The sequence below is a fragment of the Muntiacus reevesi genome, chromosome 2, assembly GCF_963930625.1.
Source record: "Muntiacus reevesi chromosome 2, mMunRee1.1, whole genome shotgun sequence".
Lineage (NCBI taxonomy): Eukaryota > Metazoa > Chordata > Mammalia > Artiodactyla > Cervidae > Muntiacus > Muntiacus reevesi.
In genome coordinates, this window is record NC_089250.1 from 37,649,454 (window position 1) to 37,661,516 (window position 12,063).

The following is a 12,063-nucleotide window of genomic DNA, read 5'->3' on the forward strand; positions in this document are numbered from 1 at the left end:
CACTTTAAATACAAAGGTGTATAAAGACTAAAAGTAAAAAGATGGAGAAAGATATACTGTGCCAATATGGATCAAAGGAAAGTGGGAATAGCTAGATTAACTTCAGACAGAGTAGACTTCAGAGCTTCTAGTGGTAAAGAACCTACCTGCCAATGCAGGAGACATAAGAGACATGGGTTCGATCCCTGGGCTGGGAAGATTCCCTGGAGGAGGACATGGCAACCCACTCCAGTATTCTTGCCTGGAGAATCCCATAGGCAGAGAAGCCTGGTTGGCTGCGGTCCATAGTATCGCAAAGAGTTGGACATGACTGAAACCACTTAGCCCACAGCACACACAAACTTCAGAGCATGGAAAATCATCAGGGAATAAAGAAGTTTCCATAAAAAGAAGTAGTCAGTTCTCCAAGAAGACACAGCAGTGTTTAATGTTTATGTGTATGAAAAGAAAGTATCAAACTACATGAGGCAATAACTAACAGAACTACAAGGAGAGCTAGACGAATCCACTGTTACCTGGAGAGTTTAACACCCTCCATCAGGGATGAACAGATCTGTAAAGCAGAAAATCAGTCAGGGCATAGTTGAATTCAATAGCAGCATCAGTGAACTGGATATAGTTCCCTCTGTGTACCACTTTATTCAGCACCAGCAGAATATGCATTCTTCTCAAGTTTTTGTGGAACATTGGTCAGCACAGACCACACTCTGGGCCATAAAACACCCCTTAACAAACCTGAAAGACGAGAAATCATATAGCGTGCAGTCTCAGACTACAGCACCTTTGGGGTCAGATTTGCCTTTTAGAAGAATCTTTTTGGCCGGTGGAGATGGAGCGTGGGAGGGACCCGGAGGCAGAGCAGCCAGGAAGAGGGGCCTGAGAAGGTCCTGGGAGCCCTCGGGTGGGAGTGACAGGAGGAGAAGATGCAGCTGTCTCGGTGGGGAGGGGAGTGCTGGAGATGGAAGGGTTGCAATGGCTTCACCTTAAAAAAAAAAAACAGCAGGGGACTTCCCTGGTGGTCCAGTGGTTAAGAGTCTGCCTGCCAATGTAGGGGACACCAGTTCGATCTCTGGTCTGGGAGGATTCCACGTGCCACGGAGCAACTCAGCCTGTGGACCACGACTCCTGCGCCGTTGTGCTGCAACTCCTAAAGCCCGTGTGCTTCGAGTTCGTGCCCTGCAACAAGAGAATCCACTGGAATGAGAAGCCCACACACCACAACTAAAGAGTAGCCCATGCTCATGGCAACTAGAGGAAGCCTGCACAGCCACGAAGACCCAGAGCAGCCAAAAATAAGTAAATAAAAAAACAAAAACAAAACCAGAAACAAAACCACAGCAATGCCGTGAGGTGGTTCCTGTTTTTTCTTTTAACTCAAAACTTTTGAGGCAACCTCAGATTTACAGAAAAGGTGTAAGAATATTTTTCCCAAATATTTGAGCATAAGTTACAGACAGGATATCCCTCTGTCCCTTTTTTCTTTAGACTCTAAATGTTAGACCCTAAAGTTTAGGGCATATTTCTCTAAAACAGCGGGAGACCTGGGTTCGATTCCTGTGTTGGGAATAGCCCCTGGAGAAGGGAAAGGCTACCCAATGCAGTATTCTGGCCTAGAGAATTCCATGGACTGTATATAACAGTCCATGGGGTTGCAAAGAGTCTGACACAACTGAGTGACTTTCACTTTCATTTTCCCCCAAACAGAAAACCTCTTATAGAATCACTACCCCATTATAAAAGTTGGGAAATTATACATTTATAAAACACTAGAATGTATATAGGCATCATTGCATTTCTGTCCTTTGTAGTAGGAAAAAAAAAAAAAATCCTGGCTCAGACACTGTAATCTGTTGTCAGTACCTTAAACCTCTTGCAGTAGGGAACAGACTTCAGAAGTCTTGTCTTTCATCACCTCAATGTTTTGGAAGAGTGAAGGCCAATTATGTTGTAGGATGTTTCTCATTCTGAGTATCTCTGATGTTTCCCCCGAGATGAGAGTCGAGTTGTGCTTTCTTGGCAGGAACTTGCAGACATGTGGGTGTGTTTTCTCTGGGTGCAATGCCGGGAAGCAGCGACATCGATCTGTCTCTTTACGAGAAGTTGTTGACTTTGATCACTCGGGTACGGTGCTGTCTGCTAGGCTTCTTCACTATAAAGTGGCTATTTCCCTCTTGCAATTCACATGTGTCTCGTGGGGAGATGCTTTGAGACCAGGCAAACACCCTCCATTCCTCAGGCTTCCCCCTGAAAGGATTATTTCTAACCCACACTTTTCAGATGCCAACACTGATGCTTGGAGAAATGAAGTGACTTGTCCAGGTCAGGATGCTCAGTAAGAACTTGAGTTGAAGGCCCTGACTCTAGATCTCACCTCTATGTCTTCTCTTCTCATGGCTGGACAATGTCAGCTCCTAAAACCTCTTCTCGGGTACCAGAGGCTGCCGGCGCCTCAGCCGTGTCCCTTCAGCCCCCCTCTGGGTCCATCTGGGGGCTTCTCTGAGACAAGTCCAAGATGCTTTCTCACCCGGCTGCTAGCTGGGAGCTGAGCTGTGTTGGTGGCTTCTTATCTTGGTGGTCTCAGGGTGGTAGATGTTTTAAATGACAGCTGTCCCCTGCCACCCGCCCCCCCCCCCCCAATCCTGCCTGTTTTCCGCAGGACCAGTGTCCCATGAGGACCCTGAAGGGATGCAGGACTTTTCCCTCCTGGCTTGGAAGTGACTCAACATCTCTGCTGCCCTCTGTCTGCCTGTCTGTCCAAGACTTCTGGTCGACCAGAGTCCCTGGGGTGAGGCTGGGATGGGGGCACGCTTCTCCCCACCTCTTGGGGTGCTGCTATGGGAACTGAGCTGCCGTGCTGTGAGGAAGCCCAGGGGCCTGGGGGCGGCTGGGGGAGAGGAGCCAAGGTCGCTGACTGCGCCTGGCTGAGCTCCCAGCTGGCAGGAGCCCTGCCTGGGAACTGTGGGAGTGAGTTGTATAACGGGGGGGGGCCCCATCCCCACCCCCACCCCTGCATGGAGCAAAGACAAGCTGTCCTGTTGCACCCCGTCCAGACTGCAGGTTTGCGAGCAACACAGTTGGCTGGTGGTTTATATATATATGGGCTTTCCTGGTAGCTCGGCTGCTAAAGAATCCACCTGTGATGCAGGAGACCCCGGTTTGATCCCTGGGTCAGGAAGATTCGTTGGAGAAGGGATAGGCTACCCACTCCAGTATTCTGGCCTGGAGAATTCCATGGACTATACAGTCCATGGGGTCACAAAGAGTCGGACATGACTGAATGACTTTCGCTTTCACATATATATATATGTGTGTGTGTGTGTATAATGTTGACCATTTAAAAATTCTTTATTGAATTTGTTACAACATGGCTTCTGTTTATGTTTTGATTTTTTGGCCCCAAAGCATGTGGGATCATAGTTCTGCAACCATGGATCAAACCCGCAACCCCTTCAACCGCTTCTAACCACCGGACGACCAGAGAACGCCCCAGACTGGTTTTTTAAGTCACTGTTTTGCTGAGCAACAACAGATAACCGGAGATTTATACTGAGAGAACCTCTGTCTGGGACTGGGCTCACTTGCAAGGCTCCCAGCTGCTCCCCTGGCCTGGGATGTGTCAGAGACAGCACAAACCTCTCCTGCAGCCGCTGGGTGAGGAAGGTTCACCTGGAGGCGACTCACCCGCCTACCTGCTTCTCCCACGGGCTCTTTCTCCCTTGGAGCAGTGCTCAAAGGCTGGTGGAAAATACATTTGTCACAAAAACAACACTCTGCTCTCAGAGGAGATCCCACCTCCTCCAGTGTCCCCGTGAGGAGAAAACAACTTAGATGGGCTCTTATATATGGGGTCTTTTATAACCGGGCCTGGGTCGTGAGGCTCTTCTGCCAGCTTTCATGGACAGGGACCGTGTTTTCCCGCATTCTGGCATTCCTGGCCATGAAGTTGCCCCTCAGGTATCATTCCTCCGCAGGGCATGTTTTGTTGATGCGTGTTGGGAGTGTGTTTCCAGGGCACAGTGAATTCTTTAGACCCCCCTTCAACACCCCAGAGGTGACTTGTAGCAGCCACGTCTGCCCACCATGACCCCACTTCTCAAGGCCGGTGGACCTGATTGGGGTGTGTGAGTTCAGGGCAGGGACGCTGAGCCCAGAGAGTGCGAGTGTCTGTCTCTGAGGGTAGGGGGAGGAGGGGGAGGCCCGATGGCTCACAGAGAAGATGAGCCACACACACACAGAAAAAGAAGCAGGGGGTAAGAGTGAGGAGGAATCCTGCCTGGGTCTCCAGGGCTCCAACCCAGCCCTTCCCAGCCCGGCCACCGTTGCTCAGGACTCCCTGGAGCCTGATGCCGAGCCTCCTGTGTTACTGATGCTGGAGTCCACTTCTGTCATTTTCCACCATGTTGTCATGCACAGAACTGCTTTCCCAGAGTCGCTTTCCTTGGTTTGTGATGTAAGATGGGCCACAAGCTGTCATCTGGGACCAACTTGCTCATGTTTGCTGAGCCCATGGCTAGGTTCAGCCAGACAGAGATGAGCAGCACAGGGTCCAGCTCTGTGCTCCATCTGCCCAGCCCCGTGAGTCTGGAGAGCTGCATTGTGAGAAGGCCCTCCAACCCCTCAGAGGACAGGGTGCCATGGCAACTATGAATGCCAGGTCCCACATGTACCAAATTTCCATGCTTTTAGTTCCAAAGGAGAAAATTTAAAAAGCCACCTAAATTTGCTTTCTCCCTTCAAAGGTTATGTTCTATTGAGGGAAAAACAAAAACCAAGTCACAGAATTCTCTTTTGCAAGGTACCTTTGTGGGCATAGTGACATTTAGAGTGGGTGGAGAGGTCCAAATAAAAACACAAAATGTGAATAAGAGTCTGAACTGATTAGATGAGGACCAAGTAATGCTTTCATTTCAGATCTCATCAACGTCAAGGACAGAGGTTGACTGACAAACTAATTCATTCCTCAAGCAAGCAGTGGTCAACTTCCTGCTCCGTCCTAGGTGCCCAGGTCAGATAGAAGGCTGATGGAGTCTCTTCTTCCACCAGCAGCATCAACAGAAATGCATGTGCCCACTGGCTCTTGCTAGGAGCTCAGAGAAGCAGGAGGAAGTGTGAGACACTGCTCACCCCCTCTAGGACTTCATCATCCCAATGGGCCATGAAAGCTTACATAAAATAGTAATAAACTGCAGCACAAGAACGTGTTCCAGATTCACATGGTGGTACAGGTGAGACCTATCCCCAGGGCTCCCTGTGGGCTGGGGTGATCTGGGAAGGCTTCCTGGAGGAGGTAAGTTTTGACTTGTCCCTTAAATGAGAGATTTTTGTTGGGCAGAGAGATGGAGGGAGGGTATTCCAAGGAGTGGGTGTTGAAGGGGACCCAGTCTGTCCATGTTTCAGCAGGTTTCTTGACCGGCTCCTTGTCTGGGAAGCGAGGTTGGGTGTGGACTGTGGTGGTTCAGGCGCTGGACCTTACTCTTCAGGGAATGGGAAGCCATGACAAGTTTCAGAATCAAGAGTGGCACATAGGAAACTGGGCTCTGTAACGTTCAGCCCATCGGGAGTCGACAGTATGGCCAGAGCCACGTTGAGGCCAGATGCCCTAGCTGGATAAGAAACCCTGGTACTTTCCTGAGGGACAGAACCCTCTGTAAGTGATGTAATGATGAAAGCTGTGGTTTAGAGTCTGAAATGGCCTCTCCCCCTGGGTCTGTAGGGCACAGTTTTCTTCTGGGAGGCTGACTTTACTATTTGATGTGATGGGGTTCAGGACACGCTCCCCCAAAAGACTGCACCCTGGCATATGGGCCCTCCCAAGCTGGAGGAATTAGAGAAACAGTAGAATCAGGCAGTCTGCTCTGACCCTTTCACCCCACGCACCTTCCCTTCTTCCCTGGAATAGGTCAGAAAACTCCCGTGTAAGAGATGCCCACATTCTGCCAGGAGGAAGGCAGACATTTTTAGCACCAGAAAAGGGAAGTTGGGAGTCAAGAAATCAGTGCAAACAAACCTCCTTGAGCTCACTCTCATCTTCCCACTTACTTCTTCACCACATGCTGCCCCAGCCCAAACCTCTTGGTCTGGTCGATTCTTCACTAATGTGTTGATTCTTCTTCTCTAAGGTGTGAAAACTGCCTGCTCTCCAGCTCTGGTCACTTCTTCAGGTCTTCATTCTTTTGTGAAGTTTCCCATGTATATGTGAACATTCAAAAAATGTGTTTAAATGTGCCTGCTTTTCTCCTGTTAACTTGTCTTTGTCAGTTTAACTTTTGGACCCAGCCAGGGACCCTGTGAGAGTCGAGGAAAATGTTTTCCTCCCTTACAGACTCCAGTTCATTTGCAGAAACCCCAGTGACCACAGACATGACCTGGGAGGCTGCGGAAGAGCACATGAATGGCCTGAGCCAGGCCACTACGGTGTCCAAAAAATGGTGCTAGGCTGCATCCGCCCACAAGGGAGACAAAGGTAGATGTGTTACTCAGAGGACTTGGAAAACTCAGCTGTCTAGGCTTGCGCATCTCGCGGTGTTGCAGGAGGGCTCAGCGCCCTGTCCGTCTGCCCTCCTGGTCACTGTTCTGGGTGTGCTGGGGGCTGCCTCCCGCAAGTACTTGCAGCCCTCCACCAGAGGGCGCTCTCTGGTGTGCTTGGTTAAGGTGGGCAGGTGGAAGTTCGTGTCCCCTGGGTGATGGCGTGTGATGGATACACACCTCACGTCCTCTCCCTTGTCCCAAAGACTGGACAGCTCTGTGCCCTGTTGCACTGTGTCTCCCTGACTGCTCGATGTGATTCACCATTAGTTGCCCACGGGATGTCCTGATTCATCTCACCTTTTTCACTGGGCGCTTCCCTTCTTGGCCTGCTATCCCCCTTCCTGTAGTGGGACCACCTTGCAAATAAACTACTTACATTCGAATTTTCATTTCAGGGTCAGTTGCTAGGGGATCCCAGCTGAAGACGAATGAATCAAAACCAGACACCCTAATATCCTGCAGGCCTACATTCTCCTCTTACATCAGGCACGTGGGAAGCCTGCTCTTGAAGTTGAGTCCACTCTGGGTCACTTGTCCAGGTGAGGCTGAGTGTCCAGGTGCGGCTGAGTTACCAGGTGCACCAGGTGTCCAGGTGCCTTGCTATGGGATATCTCCCAAGTTTCTTGTCTGCTCCTGGCCACTATCTTCACTTTGAGCAGCAATGTGGATTGAAGAGGGTGCTGGCTGCCATGTGACGTTTGGAGGTCAGGCCTGATCTAGGGATGGAATGTAGGTGGCAGCAAAACCTTGGTCATATCTGTTGGAATTTATCCTCTTTTCCTTACTGTGTTGGAGATAAATTTCAGGCTCACTGTGCCAGGGATTTGAAAGTCTTTTTCTAGTCATGACTTGGTCTTCAAAAAGCTAACAACCCTCTCCCTGAACCCAGCAGTCTCCATAGCCACATGGCTTCTGAACTGTTTCCACTGTCAAGTTTGAAAATTTAAAACCAGCCATGGGATGATTCCAATCAAAGCAAATTAGGGAGGACTCTTCAGTCTTACAAATCCTCTTGTCTGTGCAGGAGACCGACACTTTTTGGTACATGTGAGTGAAAATAATGTGTTAGCTCCCTTGTTTTTTCTTAGTTTCTCTTTCTGAGCCTGACTCTTCCAGAGCTCCTTAGAGAGAGAAGTCAATGGCATGGAATCATTCCTGCTAACTGATCCCCGAGTGGACAACTCAGACCAAGCCAGCAGATGGGCCTAGAAAACAGCAGATGTGCATCAAAAAAGTCAGGCAATATCTAATTATGAATTTTAAAGACCAAAAGTGATTCTAAACAACCAGAAGTAATATTGTCCCTTGGGTAGCACAGTTGATTGCCAAAAGACCTACAAGGACATTTTTCTTGGACAGTTTTTTATCCCAGTTATTTTTTTAAAAGCTATTAATTTTATATTGGAGTATAGCCAATTAGATTAACAATGTTGTGATAGTTTGTACAGCAAAGGGACTCAGCCAAACGTATACCTGTACACACCCTCCCCTAAACTTCCCTCCCAGCCAGGCTGCCACATACCACTGAGCAGAGCTTCCTATGCTGTACCGTAGGTCCTTGTTGGTTGTCCATTTTAAATATAGCAGTGTGTACCTGTCCATCACAAACACCCTAACTATCCCTTCCCCCCATCTTTACCTTCCCCCACCCCCTGCAACCTTAAGTTCATTCTCTAAATCTGTGAGTCTATTTCTGTTTTGTAAATAAGTTCATTTGTATCCTTTCTTTTTAGATTTACCATATAAGGAATGTCATTGGCTATTTCTGCTTGCCTTACTTACTTTACTCAATATGATAATCTTCAGGCCCAATTGTGTTGCTGCAAATGGCATTATTTCATTCTTTTTAATGGCTGAGCAATATTCCAAGGATATTTAAAACTTCTCTGTGAGGTCCTAGTTGAGCTCAAGTCTCAACTTCTCTGAGCTTCTAAAACAGACTTTTATAACCTCAGCCACCAGCATGAAATCTTATCTCTTTTTACATTCTCTTTGGACCGGTGTTGATTGAGAAGGTAACTTTGAGGATGGAACTTAGAGCAGTGACGCAAATATCCAGCCCTTCTCTAAATAGCTTTTATAATAGATCAGGGGGGTTTGGGCAGCCTTTTTCATTCCAGAGACTCCAGTAGAGTCAGAAAATGTATCCAGTACCAGAAGTTCTTGATAACATGCTGAGAAGTGGTGCAAGTCTTTGATGAAGGGTGAAAATGACTTTTGTGAGAGTGTTACCAAGGGTTCTTTCTTAATCAATGGAAATTGATAAGAGGCCAGACAAAAAATTCAGCAAAGATTTACTGGGGCCCCTGCTGCAGCAGAAAGAAGCAAGAACAGGTTAACAGTTACCCTTGCTCGCTCCCTGAGCCAGGGCGGCAAGTTGGTTCCTTAGATAGAATGAAGGGAGAGGTTTATCCAGGGGTTGGGCCAGACGGGTGGCTTAGGTGATTTGCCCACCCCCTTAGTGGTGTTGTGTTCAAGGGTCATGCACAATACCTTGCTTTTTCTCCAGGCTCTTCGGAAGTGGCAACTAGGGTTTTTGGGGTCTTTTAATTCCTATTTTGTTGTTCTTAATTTGCCTCAACTGCAACATTGTTCTTGTTCAGTTGCTCAGTTGTGTCCCACTCTTTGCAACCTCATGGACTGCAGCACACCAGGCATCCCTGTCCTTTACCAACTCCTGGAACTTGCTCAACTCATGTCCATTGAGTCAGTGTTGCCATCCAACCATCTTGTCCTCTGTAGTCCCCTTCTCTTCCTGCCTTCAATCTTTCCCAGCATCAGGGTCTTTTCTAGTGAGTCAGCTCGTTGCATCAGGTGGCCAAAATATTGAAGCTTCAGCTTCGGCATCAGTCCTTCCAAAAGAATATTCAGGACTGATTTCCTTTAGGATTGATTGGTTTGATCTCCTTGCAGTCCAGCTACAATATGCACACAGTTATTTTTAGTCTCCCATAGTTTCTTTGTATTTTGTTGCTCAAGGAGATGTTTGTCCTGCAAGCACAGCATCAAAGGGTCCCAGCTCCCAGCCTGTCTCAGGAGAAGAGGGGAAAGAGGGGACTGGATAAAAGTACCAGAATGAATATATCTGTAAACCAGGACCCCCTTTGCACTAGATCTCTAGAAATTACAGAAAAGACATAAAACGCATCCATTACACATCTATAAAATTGCATGTATTACCTTTCATGGACCTGAAATTATGAGGAATGCATGAAAGCCAGAAGGGAAATGAAGTCAGATTGATAGTGGAGTTCAGTAACCAAACCCCAAGCAGGTGAGATTCTTTAAATGGTAGGGGGAGCTCAGGGGTGCTGCAGGAGGGCTCCAGGAGAGCTCCAAACTTGAGGATGAAGAGGGTGGGGGAGAGGGATTCTTGGGGTCACCTGTCAAGGTGATTGATAGCATATTGCCAAAGCAGCCACGCATAGCAGGCAGGTAGGAGCAGAGAGTGTGGACTCAGGAAAGAGGGTGGGGTACCAGGTAGCTGCTGACATTATGGGTTGATGAACCACTGACACAACTGACATAATATCTTGATATTTACTGGACACCTGTAGCGTTCCCATCCTGGAAACAAGACAAAGGTAGCAAAACTGGTACCACTGTTAAACATTACACTAGAGGTCAATGCAATAAGAGAGGGAAAAATGAGATATTTGGGGATGATATGGTCACCCAGAAAAATCAAAGAAAATCAAGTGACAAATTATTAGAAGTAGGTAGATTTCTGTCGTGGGCTTCCTTGATGGCTCACTGACAAAGAAACTGCTTGCCAAGCAGGAGATGTGGGTTTCCTCCCTGGGTCGGGAGCATCCCACGGAGAAGGAATTGACAACCCACTCCAGTATTTTTCCCTGGAAAATCCCATGGATAGAGGAGCCTGGTGCAACTTAGTGACTAAACAACAACAGAGGTCCATAAAGTGATCTGGTATCAGAGCAGCATAAAAAACCAAAAGATGTTTTTAATATTAGGAACAACAAATTAGAAAATGTAATTCTAAATAAGATTCCATAGCCATAAAACTAAAAAATATCTAGTAATAAATGTAACAAGAAGCATTCAAGACCTATGTGAAAAAATTACAAATTATCAATAAATGTCATCAGTAGAGATTTGAGTAAGTGAAGAACCCTACCATTTTTATACTATTTTTCGATTCTCACTAAATTAATCTATAAATACATACAGGATTTTAAGAAAGCATATGATGAAGTGTATTATAGGGTTCTTGAATTATCAGCTATAAAATATTGATAAATCATGAAATGTATCATATGTATTATATACAATAAATTAGAAGCCAAATGTACAAGTAAGTATAAAAGCATTAGAAGAAAATATAGCAACATTTGTTAATAATATTGAGAAAGGAAAATTTTCTTAAGCAAGACAAAATGGGTAGGGAATAACTGATAGATCTTGATAGATGACATGAAAATTAAAACTGCAGTGGAGGTGGTAGCAAAAAACCATTGAATTACAACAATGTAATGACCAGAAAATAGCTGTAACATGGGGCAGTTGTTAGGTAAAAATGAGTGTATCATAAAATTACCACATATTTGGAAGTGTGGACAAAATATTAGTACATTCCACTTTGTTTCTCTATGTCTGGTCTTTTCTATCCAATTGGGTCCCCGAGTTTTGTCCACTCTAAAAGGCTTGATACAAATGAGTACGTTAAGTGGTTTCTTTAGGTGGATGCCAGTCTCTTTTGGGTAAGATGCCTAGACTTTCCTCCCTCCCTGCCTTCTTCCTCCCTAAGGTGTAGCTGAAAGTGTGGATGAATGAGTGTCCTGTGTGACCTTGCGATGATGAGGACGGACAGAGGGATTCCCTGTTGACTTCTGGATCCTCCATGATGTTGCCTTCATCCTTGTACTGATGCCTCTCCCATGCCACGAGGCCAGTGCCCAAGGCTTCCATTTCCATTGGCCTCTGAGCTTGGGTCTGCATCCATGTCTCTCAACACCTTGGTGCTGGTCAACACCTGGGCTCCTTTCTGACTAGCCAGGCCCCCCTGCTGTCCTTGTTATGTCCCCTTCCCCTGAGGTCTCCCTATGTTCTCAAGCCACGTGCCAATCCAGTAACTTGCCCACGAGGAGGAGCTCATCACCTGTCTCCTTCACCCTCTGGCACACTCCCCATCACCACCTGGACAGGCTACAGGGAACTCTGGGCTCCATCCCTGCCACGTGTGGAGTTGCTGGATAAAATGCAGGATGCTGGTTAAATTCAAGTTCCAGATAAACAATGAATAACACTTTTTTTTAGTATAAGTATGTCCCAAATATTTCATATCTCAAAAATTTTATAGTGCAGCCTACAGCCAAATTTCAGAATCCTATGAATGTTAAATTTCACCATAAAGATTTGTTTAGCAAAATTCAGCAGTGGGAAATGCTTCTAGACAAACAACTGAGTTTCATTTCTAAATCACAAGAAAAGGAAGAGATGGAGAAGAAACCTATACACTAAAAAAGACTAACAAGATGTATCAACCAATCATAATGTGTAGAATTTATTTGGAAT

At 46.7% G+C, this 12,063-nt stretch overlaps 1 pseudogene; it reads left to right on the plus strand.

Moving 5' to 3' along the window:
* Window positions 1–2,058: 2,058 nt before the first annotated feature.
* The window catches only part of LOC136157132 (histone-lysine N-methyltransferase SETMAR-like), a 41,071-nt pseudogene continuing 31,066 nt past the window's right edge, over window positions 2,059–12,063 (plus strand).